We start from the raw sequence: 24870 nt of genomic DNA on the forward strand, positions 1-24870 counted from the left end.
TTATCCCTTCCCTGCACAACTACTTACCTCTGCTTTATCATAGATTTCACCCATGTAGACATCAGCTCACAACCTTTCTCTCCCCACCAATTTCCTGTAGGCCTATCCTCCAGTCCCTAGCTCTCTGAAATAGCTAGATTTGCTTATTTCATATCTGAGAGTTCATGTTGTATTTGTCCTCCAATGTCTGGCTTGCTTCACTCAACACAAGGTCCTCGAGATTCATCCATGTTATCCCATGTGTTAGTACTGTATTCCTTCTTATAGGTGGGTAGTATTCCATTGTATGTATATACCACATTTTGTTTATCCATTCACCTGCTGATGGGCATTTGGGTTGATTGCGACTTTTGGCAATAGTGAATAATGCTGCTATGAATATTGATGTGCATAGATCTGTGTCCTTGTTTTCAGCTCTTCTGGGTATATACCCAGAAGTGGAATTGCTGGGTAATATGCCAAATCTATAGCTAGTTTTTTGATGAGCTGCCAAACTGTCCTCCAGAATGGCTGGATCCTTCTGCATTTCCCACCGGCAGTGGATGAGGATTCCCATTCCTCCACATCCTCTCCAACACTTGTAGTCCTCTGTTTTTTCAATAGCCGTCAGTCTAACAGGTGTAAGATGGTATCTCGTAGTTTTGATTTTCATTTCCCTAATACCTTGTGATGCTGAGCATCTTTTCATGTGTTTTTTAGTCATTTATATTTCTTCTTGTAGAACCATCTGTTTAAATCTCTTGCCCATTTTAAAAAATGGGTTGTTTTTCTTTTTCTTTTCAAGATATAGGATTTCTTTATATATGCAGGATATTGGTCTCCTATCAGATAGATGGTTACGAAATATTTTCTCCCATTGAGTAGGCTGTATTTTCACTTTCTAGACAAACTCCTTTGAAGTGCAAAAGTCTTTAATTTTGATGAGTTCCCATTATCTATTTGTTCTTTTGCTGCTCTTGACTTGGGTGTGAAGATCATGAAGACATTTCCTATTACGAGGTCCTGTAGATGCTTCCCTACATTGTTTTTCAAGGTCTTTATGGTCTTGGCTCTTATATTTAGGTCTTTAATCCATCTTGAGTTGATTTTTTTTGTACACGGTGTGAGATGCTAATCCTCTTTCATTCTTCTGTATATGGTTATTCAGTTCTCCTGTAGATTTTAGAGCGTTTTATGTTTTTGTTTTTTTAGTTTTGAAAACTAAGCAAGGTACATGCTTTATTCAGTGTTATCTGCTAGTAGGGACTTACAATCATTGTTACAACCTAGAACTCACTTAGTGAACTGTGAAACACAACAGAGATTAGTTTTGAAAACTAAGCAAGATATTTGCTTTATTTAGTGTTATCTGCTCATAAGACTTACAATCAATGTTAAAACACAGACCTCCCTTAGTGAACTTGATACAGAGTTTTTGATGCTGCTCTGTTCACTGAGCAAAGCATCTTGGACAACTCCTCAAAACTAGATCTTGGATATCCCAGGCCAGTGGATACTCTCCTGGATGTGAAACCACTGGGCTTGTAGCAGTGTGCCGGTTCAGTGCTGACAGATGGACCAAATGGCCCTTCAGAGGGGCTAGCCATTCTGATGCCCATTCAGGCAGGGCATGTCACCACAGAATGCTGTAACCTGTCTGTCTACTCTGTGGAGGAAGGAAGAGCCTCGTTCCCTGGACACCTCCTCTGTAGGCCACACAGCAGGATACGGCCTTGCAAGATCTTACCTCAAACCTTCTGTGTCCTGCCTCCCTATCTCCCTTTCCAGACTCTATCTGGTTGCCTTTCCTGGCTGCCTGCTTGCTGCAGCTTCCTGGTGGACTCCCTTTCTCCACCCTCTTGGTCTTCAAGGACACTATGCCTTTATCTGATTTGGGACTAGCTCCTGCTTCACGTGGCACCTTGACTACAGCCTCATCCTTTAAATCGTTCACTGCCCCAATGTTGAGGCAGGACTCTGCATCAATTTTAGCAATTTGTATTTTGATAAAAATGAATGATTTCATCTATGTTTCTAAATTCACTGGCAAAGTTATTTACATTAATCTCACATAATTATTAGAAAATAATTTTTTGTGATGGTGAGTGTACAACATTGTGATTATACTAAAAGCCACTGATTATATACTTTAGTTCATAAGTTATCTGAATAAATCTCAATACAACTGCTTAATAACTAATTGTGAAAAAAACTATTCCTAATTTCAGCCTTTTATTCCTAATATTAATGCCTTTTTCTCTTGACAGTCTTTTTTTTTTTTAAAGATTTGTTTCATTTATTTCTCTCCCCTTCCCACTCTTGGCCTTGTTGTCTGCTCTCCTGTGTCCATTTGCTGTGTATTCTTCTGTGTCTGCTTGCATTCTCGGTGGCACTGGGAATCTGTGTCTCCTTTTGTTGTGTCATCTTGCTGTGTCAGCTCTCCGAGTATGCAGCACCACTCCTGGGCTGGCTGCACTTTTTTCATGCAGGGCGGCTCTCTTGTGGGGCACACTCCTTGTGCATGGGGTTCCCCTATGTGGGGGACACCCCTGTGATTCATGGCACTCCTTGTGTGAGGCAGCACTGCACATGGGCCAGCTCACCACATGGGCCAGGAGGCCCTGAGTTTGAACCCTGGACCTCATATATGGTAGGCAGATGCTCTATCAGTTGAGCCATGTCTACTTCACTCTTGATAGTCTTTTTGGACATTTCTCTATGTCTTTCTTTCACCATTTTTTATTTTGTTGAGGCACCCCATTTTATTTTCCTGGACAATGATTGTTCAGGTTGAGGTTGTTTTTGCTTTTGTTTTCTATAGCTTTACCAAAACAGAATTTACATGCTGTATATTTACCCACTAGAAATATACAATTCAATAATTTTAGTATATTTATTGGGTTGGTTGGCCACCACCACAATCCAGATTTGGAACATTTCTATCCTGGTGTATTTGAAGTGCAAAATTGTTTAATTTTAAAGAAGCCCACAAAGAAAAAAACTTCTGTAATAATAAATAAAATATGCCACATCTGAGACATTTTGGACAATTGCTTGATGTCTAATTTTTCTTTTCCTTATGGAACATGCTTTTGGAATCATATCTAAGAACTCATGGCCTAAATCAAGGTCACAATTATTTCTCCTGTGTTTTCTTCTAGATATTTTATAGTTTTAGCTGTTACTATTTGGTCCATGATTCTTAAAAAAAAAAAGGTAAAAAGATAAACCACAGACTAGGAGAAAATATTCTCAAACCATATGGCTGATAAAAGAGTTGTACCTAAAGCATATAAAGTATTCCTATAACTCAATAACAAGGAGAGAAACAATACTTTAAAAATGGGCAATATATTTGAATGGACATTACACCAAAAAAGATAAATGGCTGGCTAAAGAACACAAAAAATTGGTATTCAACACTGTTCATCCTTAGGGAAATACAGATTAAAATTGCAATTTAAAATTGCATTTACCCCTACACACACACTAGTATGGCTATAAAGAAGACACATAATATCATGTGTTAATGAAGGTGTACTTCCCATGTATGAGGGCCCAGGTTCAAGACGACACAGCAAAGGGAGACAAGCAGACACAGAAGAATGTGCAGTGAATGGACACAGAGAGCAGATAGCAAGCAAGCCACAAGGGGGGTATAAATTTAAAAATAAATTAATTTAAAAAATATATAAGAGGTTCCCATATACTCCATTCCCCACAACCCTCTGCTCCTGTCCTTTACCATCCTTCTTCCACCAAGGAGGTTGGCTCTGCAGCAGTTCACTGCATCCTTGTTAAGCAACCATGTCCATTCACTCAAATCCCTTGTCTGAATCATACAAAGTTCCCTGAGCAATTCATGATCAGCAACCCAATGTACTGACAGTCACTCTGTCCCCTACCTTCCCTAGAGGACCAGTTGGATGTGATTGCAGGTGTCAGGACAAACATGAAGGTCCCATTAAATCCCAAGATAAGTTTGCCTTGGTTTGTATGAGGTAGAAATGTAGCTTTTTTGATATATTTATTTTAAATCATACTCAGATATGAAAACTTGACCATTTATACAATAGAAGATATATATAATATCCTCGCTGGGGGAGTGTAAAATGGGGGTCTCCTACTAACTGACACCTGTTTCTAGATGGCACTCATAATAAGAAGCACAAACTATATATAGGTAGCCTCATCCTTAATATCAGTTTTCCTTTGCTTGATCAATCACTGTTTCCCATCTGCTTTTCTAAAGCACCAAGGGAGCAAAAGACCCATGCAAACACTGTACACAGGACCTATACAGCATTATTCCATAGTGTTTTCTTTTCTGTAATTGCAGGTGACTCAAAGAGCAAGCAGAAAGGTATGCATTATAGAATCACTCACTTCTTAAGGGAAAATTTAGATGAACAGAAAGTCATGGCTTTCTTATGGGATTTAGTATAGTGGGGTACACTGATTACCACTTGCATGTGGGATCAAGGATAGGGTGTATGGTAAAAGAAATTCTTTCCAGACAAAACACTTACCATGTTTCTACCATCACTGAATCAAATGTTTTCTATTTAGGTCATGTGAGCTAGTGTGCCTGGGCAGTGTGATTTAGGATATGAATGTGTCACTGTTTGTCATCTTGACATATGTCACATGAAACGGCACAACTGTCAGTGTCAACATTCAAAATAAAAAATCATTGTGCCCTGAAATTATCAAGATGGCAGGATGAGAAGCTTCAGTTCACAGCCCCCTGCAGAAAATTTGAACAACCAGCAAGAACTGGCAGAAACATCTTTATCGAAGCTCTAGAAAGAGTTAAAGGATTGCAGGACTAGGGATAAGACCAAATCAAGAAAATGGCTACTTGAAAGTGGTACGATCTTGTAGCACATGGGCTGGCCGCTTTACCACCCCTTCCACGGCTTGGCACAGAGAACTCTGGCTCACAGTGTGGATCCCTGATCCTGGTTCCAGTTCTGGAGGGAGCTGAGTAACTCTTGTGTGCATACTGTGAGTATCTATGTCTGGACCAATCTATCTCATAGTTACCTGAGTGACTTGCTGTCCCAGACCATGTCCTGTGTGTTGAAGCTAGCTCACAGAGCTCTCATACAGAATCCTGAGGGAGAGAAGTCAAGTGGCTGCCTGAACCAGGGATTGCTCATTGTAGGAGACACAATGAAGCATGATGGATCATGTGGAAATTGTTTCCTCGAGAAAAGGGGACCTTGATATCTGTGCACATACTTCCAACACAATATGTGTGTGCAGAAAGGACCAGCAAGGCCCCTATACTTTAGCTTCAAGTTACTGTTTAAGGGAAGAGAATATGGCCTAATGGATAGGGCATCCATCTACCACATGGGAGGTCCACAGTTCAAACCCCAGGCCTCCTTGACCCATGTGGAGTTGGCCCATGCACGCAAGGAGTGCTCTGCCACGCAGGGTGCCCCCGCTAGTGGAGCCCCACACGCAAGGAGTGCACCCCGTAAGGAGAGCCACCCAGCATGAAAGAAAAGTGCAGCCTGCTCAAGAATGGCGCCACACACATGGAGAGCTGACACAACAAGATGATGCAACAAAAAGAAACACAGATTCCCGGTGCCGCTGATAAGGAAAGAAGCGGTTACAGAAGAACACACAGTGAATGGACACAGAGAGCAGACAAACTTGGGGGGGGGATAAATAAATAAATCTTTATTTTTAAAAAGTTACTGTTTAAATTCACTGTATGGATGAGCTCTGAAGGAGTGCACTCATGCAGACCAACATGCAAAGACAAGGAAAGGTGTTTTCTGTTTTTCCTACTTTTACTTTTGTTTGCTACTTCCTGACATTCAAGGAAAACTGTCAGAATACTACCTGGATAGATGCTGAAGAGTCTAAATTCCATTGATAGCACTTTAATATATCAAAATACTCAGGTTTCAAGATGATGACAAAACATACAAAGAAACAGGAAGTGATGAACTAAGCAAAAAGGAGTACAAAGCATGAGAAACAAAAGACCTTGTGTAGTAGTCCTTAAAATGCTCAGAGTTAAAGGAAAACATGGAAAAAGAACTAAAGGAAATCAGTAACACAATAGAGGAACACAAGGAAGATGACAATAGAGATGGAAATTAGGAAAGGTCAACAAAGAAGAGTGAAGATCACAGTAACATAAATTTAAAATACCCTAGAACAGTTCAACAGCAGATTGCAGCAAGCAGAAGAAATAATCAGTGAACTTAAAGATAAGACAATTGAAATCATCCAGACTGAGGAGGCAAAAAGGTAGTGTCCATATTCATCTGGCTTGAAGCCATGCAAGTACCCTCTCTGGAGGTGACCACAGCCACAGTTCCTGCTTATACTTTTAGACATTTAATAATGGAAAACATGGAACATTTACTCATATGTTATACCTCATAACATAACACTAATAATACTAATAATACTAATACTAATAAGGAAGCCCACTTAATATTTCCACATCACACAACAGGCAACTGAACACAAAGGGGTGACATAACATTTCCTGGCTCAGGTGGCCTGTGTGGGAATTAGGTCATCAGGCAGCATCTGCTATGTTCTTGGTCACTGTGCTGTGCCACTTTGCTACATTGTCCCGTCTAAGTGAACTTATCTTCCCAGTCATATGTTTCTTGAGCAATTAAGAGCACACAAAACTGTAAGATCTTCCTGAAGCCCAAGTTTGCTTCATAGTGTCACCTGGGCAACTGATGAATAAGAAGTTCTAGTATGAACTGTGAATAACTTAATATAACTTTCCCACGGTTGTCTGTGAACAAGATTTCAAAAGCTCTCTCTAGTATACATACATTTCTGAGGTTCTTTTCTCACAAGAACAGAAAACACAGAGGAGTTCCCTGATCAAAATATCTGCATCCCACAGGCTTTGTCAGGACAGTAGCATCAACACGGGATACTGGCTGAAGAAAAGGTGCACAACTGGATATCTCCAACCACTTTGTCCACAGAAGGTACTCTGGAAATGTAAAACATCATGTACATTCAAAAATAATGATTGAGGTTTATTCAGTGTACAGTATTTAGGAGAAAATTCCTTTTTCATCTGTGAAACACTAAATTAACTAATTCACACAGTTATGCTACAAGCACAGAATTACCGTTGCATTTACAACAAAAGTATGGTTCACATTTAATGTAGACAGCATTGCAGGCTAATGATTATTAGCTAGTTTAGCCATTTGTTAACACTAAGTAAAACAGATAAATCCATGGAACAGTGTCCCCAGTTTATTATTATTCTAAATTAATACACTTCCATTTTTTGGACGGTGTTAGATTAACATAAAAATTGAACAGATAGTACAACACGTTTCCACACACCCAGCAGCCAGCCCGCACAGTGTTCCTACAATTGTCTTATCAATAACACTATGCATTCAATTCAGTATTGGCTAAAATTAATTCACCAATATTGATACATTATTATCAGTGTTCGGGATTTACATTAAAGTTCACTTTTAGTATTCTACAATTCTACATGGTTTTGCAAATGCATACCTTGTATCCACCATTATAGTAGCACATCTGTTATATATTGCCACACTGCCCCATATAACTGTTGAAGTCCTAATCTCCATTACATGTGAATGTGACTTTATTTAGAAAGATTTACTTTAAGAATTGCCACCAAGTTAAGACAAGGTCATAGGGAAACAAGGAAAGTGCTAAACCAAAATGACTAGTGTCCTAAGAAGAGGGAAAGAGACAAAACATGCACACGGAAATGCTGTGTGGACCAGACACACCACTGAGGTCCTGACAGCCAAGATGCTGGAGCTTGGATACTGTTGGGAGCCTTAAATCAGACATGACACCAAAGAACAAGACATTCCCTACCCCTCATCAATGAATACACCTCTGTCAGCCAGATGACTTGGAACCAGTTATTTAATTTGTGATTAGCAGAGATTTACCATCAGTCTTAGAGACATGCTTTATATTTAATATTGGTGATTTTTACATTAAACAATATTTATTTCTACTAGTCATTTTTAAAATAGCTATTCTATAAAATAAAGCACATATATAGAAAGGACTCTAAACAAAAAACTTAATGAATTATCATAAGACATTCAAGTCCTCTCTCGGGGAACCCTTATTTTCTCTTAGTTGAGCAAAGCAACTGCATATTTAGATCTTACCATTTGTACTAGTGTCAAATTCTTTATAAGAATTCTGTTGTCTCGAGTTGGCTCACTTGTCCCGAAGGGATCTTGGAAGGAATAGGTCCCCAGATCTTACATGATGACTTGGATGTCAGTGCCTTTCAGACCTCAAAGTCAGTTTCTGCTCGATGTGAAATTTATGGCTCACTATTTCTTCCCTCAATTGTCTTAAACATGTAAAACAAATCATTACTGTAAAAAAGGTTCATGAGATTCTACTTTAGTTTTCTTTATCTATCATTTTTCCCTCTCTCTCCAGATGCACAAAGGATTTTTTGTTTTAAAACCCAGTACTTTTACTAGGATATGTCTTGACATAAGTCATTCTGAGTCTATGCTCAGGTTCTCTTTAAATTTCAAAGCTTCTCTTTTTATTTCCACATAAAAATAAATTGTAATCTTTATATTTTCTTTTTGATTTTTCTTTGATTTTCTTTTTCAGGCATTAGAATCATTCATATATTAGATGTCTTCTGTAGACCTTTACTTTTGTCAAATTTCTCAAATACTAATGTTTACCTTGAATAATTTTTATCTCAGATCTTCTAAATAATTTCTTCTTTATCACCTTCAGGTCTTCCTAAGGTATTATTTCTTGCTGTGCTTCTCCTAGTTTACATTTCATTTCTGAAGTGATTTTTCCATTTTGTTCTAAAACTTGCCAGAGTTTTGTACCTTCATTTTTGAGTTTTCTACTTCTGATTAAGGAAGAACGAATGGTGCCTGAGAAAAGTTAGGAATATAATGCTGTTGGAATGGAGTCAGCAGGTGGGAACAAGGACCTGACAAAAGGGGGGTGGGGCACAGACTGGGGAGGGTTGTGTTGGACAGTGTTAAGAACTCTAGGTTTCACTGAATGATCCAGGTATGGACAGCAAAGAGTAAAGGGGGTCATGATCTGATTTGGTTTTTAACACTACCTTTCTGTTGGATGAGTATAGACTACAGGAAAAACAGGGCACCTGAGACAGCAGGAAGAAGGATATTGCAGGGTTCAGGTGAGAGTCAACTGGGCGGCTTGGAACAGGGTGGTACCAGTGGAAAGGTACCACAAAGTCAGGTTTCACACATATTTGAAATAATTAGTGCTGGTCACAATCTGTGTTATACATGTGAGAAAGAATCAGAGGAATTAAAGGAGTTCCAGTCCATACTAAAGAAGAATTTGGGCATTTCCTATAAATATTTGATTTTTCAGTGAAGCAAACAGGTCCCTGACAGAGAGGGTATAGATAGAGAACAACAACAACAAAAATCAACAGCTCCCCATACAATAATACTTTTAACACACAGCCTTTCAACTGACTAGAGAGATGTTCAGCACAGGAGTAGTGGCAGATGACTCTGCTGCCATTATCTCAGAGATCACTCAGGGGAGTGTGAGACAGTGCTGCTGTGGGTAGTCCCAGCCATGTGGTTCACTGGAATGCTTGGACGCTTCTGCTTGGACAGGGGCTTTTCAGTGCTGTGAAAAAACTTGTCCCAAAAATCTTAATGTACCTTCCATGCTTTGTGTAAAGTTCTGTGTTTTGGGGTTTATGATGGAGTATTCGATTACCATATTTGCAAGCACACAGCACTACTGAGATTCACATATTGGACAAAAAGTAACTTTTTTACTTAAGAAATTTTCTAAAATTTTACCGGAACCCAGCACCCAAGAAGTTCTCTCGTGGCCCCTTCTAGTCCAGAAGCTCACATCCCTAAGGGTCATCACTGTCCTGTCTGTTCATAACATCAATTAATCTCAACTGGTTTTGTGCTCCAAGAAATGAAATCGTGATTCCTTTTGTACTTTGCTGCTTTTGCTTTACTTTTTGTAATATTCACCATATAGGTGTATGTACTTAAGGATCATTCGTACTTACAGAGAAAAAGCTTACAATTGTTGAAACATGCTAGAATTTATACCTTCCACAGTTGATAAGTGTTTGGATAGTTTATCAGTTTGGGAAATTATGAATAATGCTGTCATGTACACTCCTGGAAATGTGTATTCCTGGAACTGTGCAAGCATTTCTACTGGGTATTTTCATACAGAGGAATCAACAGGTCATGGGAGATGCTTAAGTTCACCTTTGGTGAATACTGACCAAGAGTTTTCCAAATGGAATGCACACCTTATGCTCACACCAACCATGCAAGAGAGTTTAGTTCAACCCCATCCTCACCAATAATTGGTATCTTCTGACTTTCACTTTGGCCATTTTGGTGGATGTGTAAAAAGCACAAAGGAAGTGCAGAGATTCTAGTCAGTTCACAGATGCTGACAGTTGGGAAGTACCAAAGCATCACTTCATCAACCCCTGCCAGCACTTGGGTCACTCCTCAGGATTTGCATAAAGCATAAGAACCAGGAAGATATTTTAGTGGTATTTGATAGCATTATGAAGAGCTTTAGAAATATCAAATACTCTGAGCCACACACCTGAGAGACAGTGACAAGGAAGAACTCAAAAGACCACTTTATTTTTAGCTTGGTGTTCATCATCCTTGTTGTAATTTCCTTGCCAGCTGGTATATGGAAGTAAAAACGTATTTCTCTATATATGCACTGTTCTCGATTGGGAAGGGCTTCTCATTCCTAGACAAGTCTAATTAAATTTCCTTTTCCCAAAAGAGTTTGTGCCAATTTTATTGTGAATGTTTTGGGTTTTGCCTACTATTGTCTCTTGCTTTTCTCTTTTCCCTCTTCATATTTTACTTAAAAATTTAGAACGTTATAATAATAAATAGTTACTGTGCTCCTCCATTCTTTTCTTTTTAGTTTTTCCAATTAATTCTGGGGCCCTTTGATAATTCTCCATTCAGTAAATATTATCTCACTTTTCATCCATCTCATATCCTAGTTTTCAGGAGTGTAATATGGTAACACATTGGTCAGGTTCCTTCTTACATCTTTCAAAATCACCCCCTCAGAATCTACATAATCTCCTTCCTCACCCCCTACAAAACACATTGGGAGGAAACATTCTACATTGCAGATAGTGCCACCATTGGAAATTGGTTCTCCTGATGCTTCATTCAGGCCCAAAGCTAAGCTGTGGCCACGTACATGATTTGGCAACTGTCTCAGGTTTGAAGCACTTAAACTTAAGAAAATAAATGATACAAGATGGTCTTCTTTCACAGATGGCAGAACACAGATGTTACAACAGACAATGACCCTCTATGTAGTAAAACTCATTCGGTCTGTTTCTGTTGAGAACAGGTCAGACAACTGGTTCACTCGAGAACAATCCTGCCCCTTTCTATGGAAGTGGCTCCAGAAAACGGACTCAGGCAGTCACCAACAGAACTTTTTGATACCAGGGAGTGATCCATTCAAAACTGGGTGTGGGTTAAAATAGAGTGGCTGTTTTCAGACAAAGCAGCTGTGCCTCGTGGAAACAGCACTGGTCTGAAAGCTCCAACGCATGTATTGAATCCAGTTCTGAGACTTCCTAAGCTGAGAGATTTCAGGCAAGACCTTTGATTTCCAATATGAGACTGCAGTAATCACTGAGTCCCTACTCTCTCAAACGCTTTTGGCATTTGAATGGATATGTCTCCCACAGATAGGACACTCCTACCTCTTCCCTCATTGCCAAACTTGTTTTATTACAGTGGCCTCTGAATTAACCCTCTCACCATCTTCAAAGCTTGGAGTGCTAGGGCTGGCTCCTTTTCTGCACATAGCTCCTGGTGTAGGTACATGCCACACCCAGTTGAGAGGTATCTGAGTAAGGAGACACCTCTAGGTATAGCTGGGGGATACCTACTCCACATTTCACCAACTGAGGCCTAAAATTGCACTTAAGATAACGTTACCAAGAATAGAAAATGCCATTGTCATGTGGAAATTCTCTCAGCACTTATTATGGCAGCCATGGTTTCTGTGGGGTAGGGGTAAGAAACACCTTGTAAAATGAAGAAAGAATCAAGAGCTCTTCCTGAATCAAAGCCCAACACAACCTCAGGCCCCTTTCACATGTCCTTTGAATAGGATGAATTGATTCATTGATCAATCAATTGATGGGAGATGGTGGTAGTGTAGAATTGATCAGTCCTCCAATGTTCCCATACCAGAGAGCAATGTGATTGGTGGAAGGTGACAAGGAGAAAGGAAATGAGCAGTCATTAGAAAAAAAAGGCAGGGAAGAGATGAGGGAAGGAAGAAATGTTTCAATAGTCTCACCTTCACTCCACTGATAAGGCAGGGATTCCCCTCTAGGGTTTGGGGGAGGGCCAAACACACAACACCTGCCACTGAGAGATGAGATCAACAGCGGATGGGTAATCATACATACACAACAACCTGTAGAACGGAACACAGGATGCCATGCAGGGTCACACTAGTGTTGCACTTGAGATCACATGACACACAAGGAGTGGCTGTGGGAGGCAGGCTTTGTGAAAGGGAGCAAAAGGATGAGATGACTCCTGGTTCTTGGCATGAAGATGGGATTGATTTGTTTGAGTGATTATGGAGGCTGAGATGGACCTAAAGCCTGCTCCTGAGGGGTGAGCAGGAATTGTACCTGGTGCCCATGAAAAGGAGGATCACTTGGTTAGGAGACTTATATGAGAGCAGAACAGGGAGGTGAACTTTTAGTTAGGACATTCAAGGCCCTCCAGGTGTTCCCCAATGTCAAGGCAAATGTAATATCGGGCCATCTACCAAACAATGCCAGGAAAGAAAGACATGGAGACAGTGACTGTCTTCTTAAAGAACAAGACACAGGCATACATCCTTGGCCACAGTTAAAATATTGGAGGGCTGGAAAAGGGATGCTGGAACTCCTAGACCCATTAATTGCAGTGATGAATTGACTGAGATCCTGGAAGAGAAGTATAGCGGTGAGGACAGAATTGGACCCTGGGGTCAGGCTACATCATGCAATGAACATCAGGAGCCCAAGGTCTCCCTCAACCCTAATTCTATCCCCACTGTCCCCAAAGCTTCCCCATCCCTTCTGCTGCTCTGGCCCATGCACAAGTCAACGTCTCAGAATAAGCGGATTCCAAACAAGAGAAAGCAGCCATTTCTTCTCTCTTTCTCTTTTTTGTTTGAGGAACCATGATGGGGCATTGATTTCTGGACCTCATATTTGTGAAGTCAGGACTGAAATACTGAGCCACACTGGCTCCCCATGTTGGTTATTTCATTTGTTGTTGGTTTTTGTTGTTGTTTTTAGGAGGCACCAGGAACCAAACCTGGTACCTCCCACATCCAAATGTTTGAGCCACATCCACTCCCATCTCTCACTAAAGTTTCTCTCTTTATTATTCATAAGCATTTTCCCATTCCACCTTTCCGTCTTTTCATCGTTCTCAACCTTAAAGACCTGGTCTCTTACACACAGAGAAGAGTATAACAACGTCAATGTGTATAAAACTTTTCTGTGGAAGTGTGAGGGTTCAATGCTGACAGATGGCCCAAATGGCCCTTCAGAGGGGCTGACTATTCTGATGCCCATTCAAGTAGGGCAACTGTCACCACAGCGTGCTGGGAACTGTCTGTCCACTCTGTGGAGAAAGGAAGGGCCTCATTCCCTGGACATCACCTACTTCAGGCCACAAAGCAGGGTCTGGCAATTCAAGATCTCACCTCAACTCTTCCATATCCTGTCCCCTCATCTTCCTTCCCAGGCTCTATCTGGTCTCCATTTCCCAGCTGCCTGCATGATGCAGCCCCCTAGCTCACTCTCTGACCTTACTCTCTTGGTCTTCAGGAACACCACGCCTAATGCCATTTGGGACCACCACCTGGTCCATGTGGCATCCACACTGCAGCCTCATCCTTCAACACCTTCAGTGTCCACATGTTGAAGTGATGCACTGCATCAATTTTAATAATTTGTGTTTTCATAGAAATTAACAATTTCATCTATGTTTCCAAGGATGTGGCATCAAGATATTTACCTAAATCTAACAGAATTACTAAAAATATATATTATGCCTAATTTTAGCCTCTTTTATTTCAAATGTGATTTATTGATGCCTTTTCCTCTTGATCATCTTGCTGGAGACCTCTGTAGTCATTAGTTCTTTTAGGACCCATTAATTTTCCTTAGTTTCTTCATTTTATTTTCTGGGTAATCACTGCTTTGATTGAGTTTGTTTTTTGTTTCTTTTTTACAGCTGTATTAAGGTGTAATTTACATACCATATATTCACCCATTGAAAATGGACATTTCAACATTTGAGTATATTTATTACATTGATTAATTTTCACCACTTTCTTGTTTTGGAACATCTCTAGCATGGTATTTTCAAGGCACCAAAATGTTTCATTATAATGGTGTTCAATAGTTTATCTTTTAATTTATGTCTTGTGCTTTTGGAATCACATCTAAGACTCTTTGGATAACTCAAGGTCACAAGGATTTTTGCCAGTATTTTAATCTAGATGCTTTATCATTTTAGGTCTATGATTCATTAAAATAAAGACAAGCCACATACTGGAAGAAAATATTTGCAAATATGTCAGAAAGCCGACTTGTATTCAAAATTTAAAAAGTACTCTTATCACTAAATAAGAAGACAACACTTAAAAATGAGAAAACATGTGAATAGACATTCGCTAAAGTAGAAACGCTCAATACTTTTCATCTCTAGGGAAATACAAATTAAAATCTGCTATGAGCTACCACTATACACACACTAGAATGGCTATAATCAAGAGGGATAATAGCAAGTGTTAAAGAAGATAGGGAAGATTAGAGATTGCGGCAAGATGGTGGCTGAGTGAACCTGCCTGGTAATGTCTCTGCAGGGGGCGGCTGGGCAGCATTGAAGGCTCTTTGGGACCGGGCTGTTTTGGGGATTTTTGCTGGTTGGAAGGTGTCTGGACTTCGATTTGGTGGGAAGGTAACAGAGAGGATACGTCTATAATATATAAACGGAGGTCCCAGCTCGGCGCAGAAAGTTCCCTCCTTGGGTGGGCAGAGCCGCGGTATCGGTCGCTGCTGCAGCTCGGGGAGCCGCCGCGGCCAGGGGTTTTTTTTTTTCCTTTTTTTGGAGGCTCTGCAGTGCTGAGGAATTTGCGGGTACTAGGTGGACTGGTGAGGGGTTGATGGGACAGGACTCCTTGCAGATCGATTTGGGGAGACAGACGGTGTTTTGTTGTGAAGCGGGGGATGTTTTGGTTGCGGACAGGGGTGGTAGCGCTTCCGCCTGGAGCCGCATCCCCACAGGTCCGGCTGCCGATCTGCAATGGAATTGGATTTTTGGCAATAAGGGGACACAATTGGGAGACTGTTGCAGGGTCCAGTGAGGGAGGGGGACACGTCCGGAAGCCGATTGGGGAATATTTTGCGAAGTTTGGGACTTCCGGTTTTGGAGTCTGTTTTCGGCATTTCCAGGTGAAGCCCAGCCCACCCGGCGGGGCTTGGGATCTGGGTCATTGAACTGGCTGTGGTGTAGAGGCGCCCTCTAGTGGCCGTTGCGTGGGAGCACAGGGAGGGAGCTGTCCAAAGGCTGAAAACCTGAGGAGTAGGTGATTTGCAGGGTTCAGACATTAAATATAGAGTTTGCGGATCTGGCTTCCCCCATGGGGCTGGCACCCAGCTACAGGGATCCCTGAGGGCTGTGTTGCACTGCGGGGCTCCTAAGCTTCCTGTTGACCAGATTTGAGGTTGCCAGGTCTGGGTCCCCTGGACTCTGGTGGTCCACACCCCAGACTCACACCTCTTGAGTCTTCAGTGTCTCAGACTTGCCACCCCTGAATCCATCACGCCCTGGGGTCTACCTGGGGTCCTTGAGTGCCCTGGACCTTAACCTTTGCATTTTATCTTTATTGGTTCATATTGTTTTGTTATTATTTTCATTTTATCTTATTTTTTACTCTTTTTGATGCCCTGATTGCTAATATTGCATTATCCCCTAGTCTTTTCTCCTAGCGTGTCCACCAAAGTCCTTTTTTTATACAGTTATTTAGGGGTTTTTTCATTGTTGTTTTAGATAGTGTTGCAATTGTGGCTCGTGTATACCTGTATTTCTCTTCCCCTTACCTGTTCCCCACCGTTTGCCCACCCTCTTTTTCTTTCTTTCTTTCTTCTCGTCTTTCTTTTTTTCTTTATTATTAGTTTTTCTTTTTCGGTTTTCTCTCTCCCTCTTGTCCCTCATTTTCCACTTATTTTATTTTAATTCAAGTATACAATAGGTGCTACAGGAACACCTCACATTTGCTGGGTTTTCCCATCCTCCACTGCCTCATTTCTGTGTGAACTGATTTAGGCTACGTACACTATCCCCCTTCCCCTGCATCTTGATATCTGCTATCATCTACTGTCTCTCCTATATTCCACCCCCCGTTCTTTGATCCACAAAGTGTCTAACTCTTAATTTTTAATACCTTTGTTTTGTTTTCTGTCTGGTATCCACTCTTGAAACTGTTACCTTTCTTTTCTTTTTCCCTCTCTCACGAAAACAATAGCTTTGTAGCTCATACCATATTCCTCCCATACTCAGTCATCTACCTCATAATAGGTACTCTACCTACAGCTATAACTCTGTACAATCTACATGAATCTAACCTCCATCCTCCCAGATCTCATATTCTTGCTGTGTTAATATATATCACCAATACTACTCTACACTTTTTCCTTGCTTACACAATTGCCTTTCCCCGGCACTAATACTGTCCTTTAAAGTGAACTTAACCAGCAACAAGAAATTAGAATAAGAAGAACAAAGTGACAAAAAGAAGATATAACAGTTACGCAAAAATAACAGCTAATTAATCTCCAAGACTAGACAAAGAAGCTAAGGAACTCATTAAACCCGTCAAGATAAAAGGATGACCAGAAAGCAACAAAAATCGACAAACCAAATCAGTAATCAGGAAAACATGGCTGAATCCAATCAACAAACTAAAAATCAGGAAGGGGAGCAGAACTTCGCACAAGCAATGAAAGATCTCAGAACATTTATCACCAACAAATTTGATGAAGTAATGAAAGAGGTTAACAACATGAAGACAACACTGGGAGGGGAAATTGCAGACATACGCAAAAACATAACAGACATGATGGGAATGAACACCACAGTTCAAGAAATCAAAAATACACTTGCAGCAAATATCAACAGAAGAGAAGAGGCAGAGCAGAGAATTAGTGATGTGGAAGACAGTACATCAGAAATCAAACAGATAGTAGAAGGGGTCGATAAAAAGATAGAAAAAATCTAGCTAGGATTTAGGGACCTGAATGACAATGCAAAACGCTCAAATATACGTATTATAGGTATTCCAGAAGGAGAAGAGAAGGGAAAGGGGTCAGAAGGAGTGTTGCATGAAATAATGGCTGAAAACTTCCCAAATCTACTGAAAGAGACAGACGTACATATCCAAGAAGCACAGCGCACTCCACTGATCATAAACCCCAACAGGCCCACCCCAAGACATATACTCGTCAAATTATCCAATGCTCAACACAAAGAGAAAATCCTAAAAGCAGCAAGAGAAAAGAAAACCATCACATACAAGGGAAGCTCCATATGATTAAGTGCTGATTTCTCATCTGAAACCATGGAGGCAAGGAGGCAGTGGTATGATATAGTCAAGGTACTAAAGGAAAAAAATTTCCAACCAAGAATACTATATCCAGCTAAACTAACATTCAAACATGATGGAGAGTTCAAAATATTTGCAGATAAACAGAAACTGAAAGAGTATACCAACAAGAAACCTCCCCTTCAAGAAGTTCTAAAGGGAGTTCTGCAGGAAGAAAGGAAAAAACAGGACAGGCAGAGTTGGAGGAGAGTATAAGAGCAACAAAAAAGACAAACTAGACGGGGAAAAAAAATACAAACAAAATATGACAAACACAAATCCAATAAAAATATGGCTAACACAAATAATTCCTTGAAAGTAATAACACTGAATGTCAACGGATTAAACTCACCTATCAAAAGATTCAGACTGGGACATTGGATAAGGAAATATGACCCATCTGTATGCTGTCTACAAGAGACACATCTTAGACCCAGAGACGCATGGAGATTGAAAGTGAATGGCTGGAAAACAATCATACAAGCAAACAATAACCAAAAAAAAAGGCAGGAGTAGCTATATTAATATCAGACAAAATAGACTTTAAATGTGAAACAATTGTGAGAGACAAAGAAGGATACTACATTTTAGTGAAAGGGAAAATCTGTCAAGAAGATCGAACAATCATAAATATTTATGCTCCTAACAAGGGTGCCTCTAAGTACGTGAGACAAACGCTGGAAAAACTAAGTGAAACAATAGATGCATCTACAGTCATAGTGGGGGATTTTAATACACCACTATCTACCTTGGACAGAACATCTCAAAAGAGAACCACTAAAGAAACAAAACATTTGAACAGTATATTAGAGGAGCTGGAACTAATAGACATATATAGATCATTACACCCAAACACAGCAGGATATACATTCTTCTCAAGCGCACATGGATCATTCTCCAAGATAGACGATATGCTAGGCCACAAAGAAAGGCTGAATGAATTCAGAAAGATTGAAATCATACAAAACAATATCTCTGACCACAGTGGAGTCAAGCTGGAAATTTGCAAGGGACAGAGGCCCAGATTTCACACCACGATTTGGAAATTAAACAGCACACTCTTAGAAAAACAGTGGGTCAAAGAGGAAATCTCAAAAGAAATCAATGACTACCTTGAAACAAATGATAATGATAACACAACATACCAAAATTGATGGGATACAGCAAAAGCAGTACTGAGAGGGAAATTTATAGCCATAAATTCATATATCAAAAAAGAAGAAAGAGCAAAAATTGAAGAATTAACTGCACATTTGAAGGAATTAGAAAAACAACAACAAAGTGACCGAGCAGGAAGAAAAAGGAAGGAAATAACAAAGATAAGAGCAGAACTAAATGAAATAGAAAATAAGAAAGCACTTGAAAAGGTAAACAAGACCAAGAGCTGGTTTTTTGAGAAGATCAACAAAATTGACAAACCTTTAGCGAGACTAACAAAGAAAAAAAGAGAGAAGATGCAAATACACAAAATAATAAATGAGAAAGGCGATATCACCACTGACCCCACAGAAATAAAGACTATCATAAGAGGATACTTTGAAAAACTATATTCCAACAAAAATGACAATTTAGAGGAAATGGACAAATTCCTAGAAACACATAAGCAACCCATATTGACGAAAGAAGAAATTGATGATCTTAACAAACCAATCACAAGCAGAGAGATAGAATCAGTCATTAAAATTCTCCCAACTAAGAAGAGCCCAGGGCCAGACGGCTTCACAGGTGAATTCTACAAAACATTCCGGAAAGAACTAACACCAATCCTGCTGAAACTATTCCAACAAATCGAAACAGATGGAACATTGCCGAACTCCTTCTATGATGCCAACATTACCCTAGTACCAAAGCCAAAGAAAGACACCACAAAAAAGGAAAATTACAGACCAATTTCTCTAACGAACCTAGATGCAAAAACACTTAACAAAATACTTGCTAATCGTATTCAACAACACATTAAACGAATTATACACCATGACCAAGTGGGATTTATTCCAGGTATGCAAGGATGGTTCAACATAAGAAAATCAATCAACGTGATATACCATATAAACAGACTGAAGGAAAAAAATCACGTGGTTATATCTATAGATGCAGAAAAAGCATTTGACAAAATACAGCACCCTTTCTTGATAAAAACACTCCAAAAGATTGGAATACAAGGAAATTTTTTGAACATGATAAAGAGTATATACGAAAAACCTACAGCCAGCATTGTTTACAATGGAGAAATCCTAAAATCCTTCCCTCTAAACTCGGGAACAAGACAAGGATGCCCATTTAACATTGACATCCGCTCCTATTTAACATTGTCTTAGAAGTACTTGCTCGAGCTGAGGCAAGAACCAGATATAAAAGGCATTCAAATTGGAAAGGAAGAAGTCAAAATTTCATTATTTGCAGATGACATGATCCTATACATAGAAAACCCTGAGAGATCTACAACAAAGCTTCTAGAACTCATAAATGAGTTTAGTAAAGTTGCAGGTTATAAGATCAATGCGCAAAAATCAGTAGCATTTCTGTACAACAATAATGAGCAAGATCAGGAGGAAATCAAGAAACAAATACCATTCACAATAGAAAATAAAAAAATCAAATACTTAGGAATAAATTTAACTAAAGAGGTAAAAAACTTATACACTGAGAACTATACAAGACTGTTCAAGGAAATTAAAGAAGACCTAAATAAATGGAAGAATATTCCTTGTTCATGGATAGGAAGACTGAATATTATCAAGATGTCTATCCTACCAAAACTGATCTACACATTCAATGCAATCCCAATAAAAATCAACACAGCCTTCTTTAAGGAACTAGAAAAACTAACTATGAAATTTATTTGGAAAGGAAAGAGACCCCGAATAGCCAAAGACATACTGAAAAAGAAAAACAAAATTGGAGGAATCACACTACCTGACTTCAAAACATACTACAAAGCTACAGTAGTGAAAACAGCATGGTATTGGCATAAGGAGAGACACACAGACCAATGGAATCAGATTGAAAGCTCTGATATAGAACCTCACATATATAGCCATATAATATTCGATAAAGCCACCAAACCCTCTCAACTGGGAGAGAATGGCCTATTCAACAAATGGTGCTTGGAGAACTGGATAGCCATATGTAGAAGAATGAAAGAGGATTACCATCTCACACCTTATACAAAGATCAACTCAAGATGGATCACAGACCTAAATATAAGAGCCAAGACCATAAAAACCTTGGAAAGCAGTGTAGGGAAACATCTACAGGACCTTGCAATAGGAAATGGCTTCATGAATATCACACCAAAAGCACGAGCAGCAAAAGAACTAATAGATAAATGGGACTTCCTCAAAATTAAAGCCTTCTGCACCTCAAAGGAGTTTGTTAAGAAAGTAAAAAGGGAGCCCACACAGTGGGAGAAAATATTTGGCAACCATATATCTGATAAGAAACTTATAACTTGCATATATAAAGAACTCATAGATCTTGAAAATAAAAAGATAAACAACCCATTTAAAAAATGGGCAAAAGATTTAAACAGACACTTCTCCAAAGAAGAAATACAAATGGCTAAAAAGCACATGAAAAAATGCTCCAAATCTCTAGCTATCAGGGAAATGCAAATCAAAACTACAATGAGATACCATCTTACTCCCATAAGATTGGCAGCTATGAAAAAAACAGAAGAATACAAATGCTGGAGAGGATGTGAAGAAAGGGGAACACTCATCCACTGCTGGTGGGAATGCAGAAGGATCCAACCATTCTGGAGGACAGTTTGGCGGTTTCTCAAAAAGCTAACCATAGATTTGCCATATGATCCAGCAATACCACTGCTGGGTATATACCCAGCAGAACTGAAAACAAGGACACAAACCGATATATGTACACCAATGTTCATAGCAGCATTGTTCACTATCGCCAAAAGTTGGAATCAACCCAAATGCCCATCAACAGATGAGTGGATCAATAAAATGTGGTATATACACACAATGGAATACTACGCGGCTGTAAGAACAAATACACTACAAACACACGTGATAACATGGATGAATCTTGAGAACCTTATGTTGAGTGAGGCAACCCAGGCATTGAAGGACAAATACTACATGACCTCAATGATATGAAATAAACACGCTGCCTCAGAGAGCTAGAGACTGAACGATAGGCTTACAGGAAATCGGGGGGTGGAGGAAGGATGTGAGCCGACGTCTGCAGGGGTGGAATTTATGATGAGCTGGTGGTAAGTATGAACACAAAGAAGAGATAAAATGGGGGCAAGGGGTTGCCTTTGGGTGGGGCTTTGCGGGTTTGAGGGGGGCTGGGGATGGGCGGATGGGTAATATTGCCCAAAAAGTGAGGGGAGGGAGGGGTAGCATACGAACACAGGAGAGTGTTAGGTGTTGGTTGAGAGTAAAATGCTGAGAAAATCGTATCAAAATATAATTAAGAGGGTTACCTGTTTAGGATGCTCGTAAAGGATGGTCCGATGCGGGACGGGCTCCTGGGGAATGTCTGAACGCTCATTTTGCCAGAGTGGGTGATACCATTGGGTAGAGACCCAAGTAGTGAGAGTGGGGGTGGACCCACATCCTGGGGAGGACTAATGCCATCAAATAGAGGGAACTGTATCTCTCGAGAGAAAGGGTGGCTCCCAGGGCATTGGGGCAGCTGAGCAATTTAGGACCTGAACACTGTTGAAAGTATCTCTGGACGTGGCTCCTCGGGAAACGGAGGTTGGCTGTCACTGTGGGCACCAAGAGGATGGGAAAATGGATGTTAAATGTGTGTAACCAAGGTAAATGTGGGGTAAGAGAGGAGTTTCGTGAGAGTACACAAGAATGGATATAAAATATGTAATATTACATCATAAACATATAGGGGACGACAGAATGATAATGTAAACCATAATGTAAAACATAGGATAACTAAAAATGTTAGAAAACTGCGTGTCCTAAAGTATGCACCACAATGTAAGCACAGATGTCACCTGGTTTGAAAACTATTGTCTCAGACTCTGTACATCACTTCAAGTAAATATGCTGTGAATAGGCTGTTAGAGTATCGCTGTGGAAGGGAAAAGGTTTTGTGGTGGATGTGTGGGAGTGCTGTATATTGCATACATGAATTGCTGTGGTCTAGGGCTCTTGTGAAGAGAAGTTCAATAATTAGGGGGGAAAAAAAAAGGGAAAAGAAAAAGATAGGATGTAGAATTTTTCCAAGTCAACATGTATTCTATATCTAACCTTTAAACCCATCGCTATATCCCATTTTGCTAGTAAGAGATCCTGACATGATATTGGGGCTTCAATATTCAGGAAGTTCTGGATCCCAGAGTGGTCCAACAATGGCAGCGGAGGAATACTGGTATAGGATACTATTGACAGGGGATATATGGCTGACAGGGAGCTATACAGGGCATATGTCCAGGGTGCATGGTAATGTTTAAATGTTGGCAACAATTAAAAACTAAAGCTGGGGAGGTACTGGGTCCCTGGCTGGGGGTGCTGTGCCGTGGTCCCTAGGGGAGCAGCGGCAGTCCCCCAAGTACAGCAGCAAGGACCGAGAAGGAATGAGGGTCCAACAGTGAGCCCCTGATACTAATAACTATGCTTGTGAGCCTATATGCCTGAAATAAGAACAAGGCCTAGAGTAGCACTGTGCCTGGGAATTTCCTCCTGACAGCCTTCATGTTACTCAAATGTGGCCAGTCTCGAAGCCTAACTCAGCATCTAAATGCAATGCCTTCCCCCAAGCGTGGGACATGACACCCGGGGATGAGCCTCCCTGGCACCGAGGGATCACTATCAACTAACAACTGATAATGCAACTGGAAAATGACCTTGAATTGAAGGTTCGATGCGGATCAGTAGAATATCCCTGTCTACATACAATAATATGACTTTAAAATGCTGTCTGATCTAATGTAAGGGGGAAATAGAAAGGAGAAATGAGTTTATATGGCTATGAGTCTCTAAAAAAAAAAGAGTCTGGAGGCTGTCAGAAGGATTGCCCTTATGCACAACTGAGCAGAGTCTAAGAGACAGATAAAGTAGATACAATCCCCAGGTATTGGTTCCTTTGAGGGCTAAAGGGACCCACGGGTTCTATGGTCATGGCAGATAGGGTTCACTGCCATGTCAGATGGCCCTTCTTTGGAGCTGGTGTTTCTGCGTGATGAAACTGGACCCAGAGGGGATCTCTTTTCATAAGACTATCATGTTACTTTACTGGAATTGTAGTTGGTATTGGGGTTTCAGATATATTTAGGGGATTGAATCTTTTTACTGACAATATGATAACCAGGCCCTGAGCCTCAACAGACTCCAGCTCCTACAATCTGATTTATTGGACTCACCTCACTCAGCTAAGACGGAGTTGAAGAAGGACAACCACCACACCATGGAGCCTAGAGTGCCTACAACTGAAAGCAGGAGGATTGCATCCAGTAACCATGTGGAATCTGAGCCTCCTCTTGACATAGAGGTGCAATGGACACAACCAATCCAAGGACCTCAGAGAAAAGGTGGCATTGGAGTGGGAAAAGTGGACATGGTGGCTGATGGGTATGGGGAATGGCAGGAAGAGATGAGATGTGAAGGCGCCTTTGGGACTTGGAGTTGCCCTGGATGGTGCTTCAGGGGCAATCACCAGACATTGTTAATCCTCCCAGGGCTCACTGGATGGAATGGGGGAGAGTGTGGGCCATGATGTGGACCAATGACCATAAGGTGCAGAGATACCCAGAGATGTACTTACCAAATGCAATGGATGTGTCATGATGATGGGAGTGAGTGTTGCTGGGGGGGGGAGGGGTGCGGTGGGGGTGGTGGGGTCGAATGGGACCTCATATTTTTTTAATGTAATATTTTTACAAAATCAATTAAAAAAACAACAAAAAACAAACAAACAAAAAAGAAGATAGGGAAAAACTGGAACCCTCAGAGATTTCTGGTGAGAATACAAAATGATGCTGCCACATTGGGAAACATTTTGTCAGTCTATCAGAAATATAAACTTACCAAAATTCTTGCTCATTCCACACTGAGAAATCTCTCCAAGATAGATAAAAACATGTCCATGCAATGAATTCTGTGGCAAGTTCACAGTAGCCAGAACTGGGGGAAAAAATACAAATACCCATCAAATGGTATGGGAAAGAAAAGG

General features: G+C 40.4%; 1 long non-coding RNA gene across 1 annotated transcript in view; it reads right to left on the minus strand.

The window, feature by feature from the left end:
• LOC131274585 (uncharacterized) overlaps window positions 1–24870 on the minus strand; it is a 66867-nt gene that overhangs the window by 23886 nt on the left and 18111 nt on the right. The window contains exons 3-4 of the long non-coding RNA XR_009181850.2: window positions 24726–24821; window positions 6801–6967 (exon numbers count right to left, since the gene is read on the minus strand). This is a non-coding gene — a long non-coding RNA (uncharacterized lncRNA). The remainder of the gene's footprint in view (window positions 1–6800; window positions 6968–24725; window positions 24822–24870) is intronic.

This window comes from Dasypus novemcinctus, chromosome 19 (genome assembly GCF_030445035.2).
Source record: "Dasypus novemcinctus isolate mDasNov1 chromosome 19, mDasNov1.1.hap2, whole genome shotgun sequence".
In the NCBI taxonomy this organism is placed as follows: Eukaryota; Metazoa; Chordata; class Mammalia; order Cingulata; family Dasypodidae; genus Dasypus; species Dasypus novemcinctus.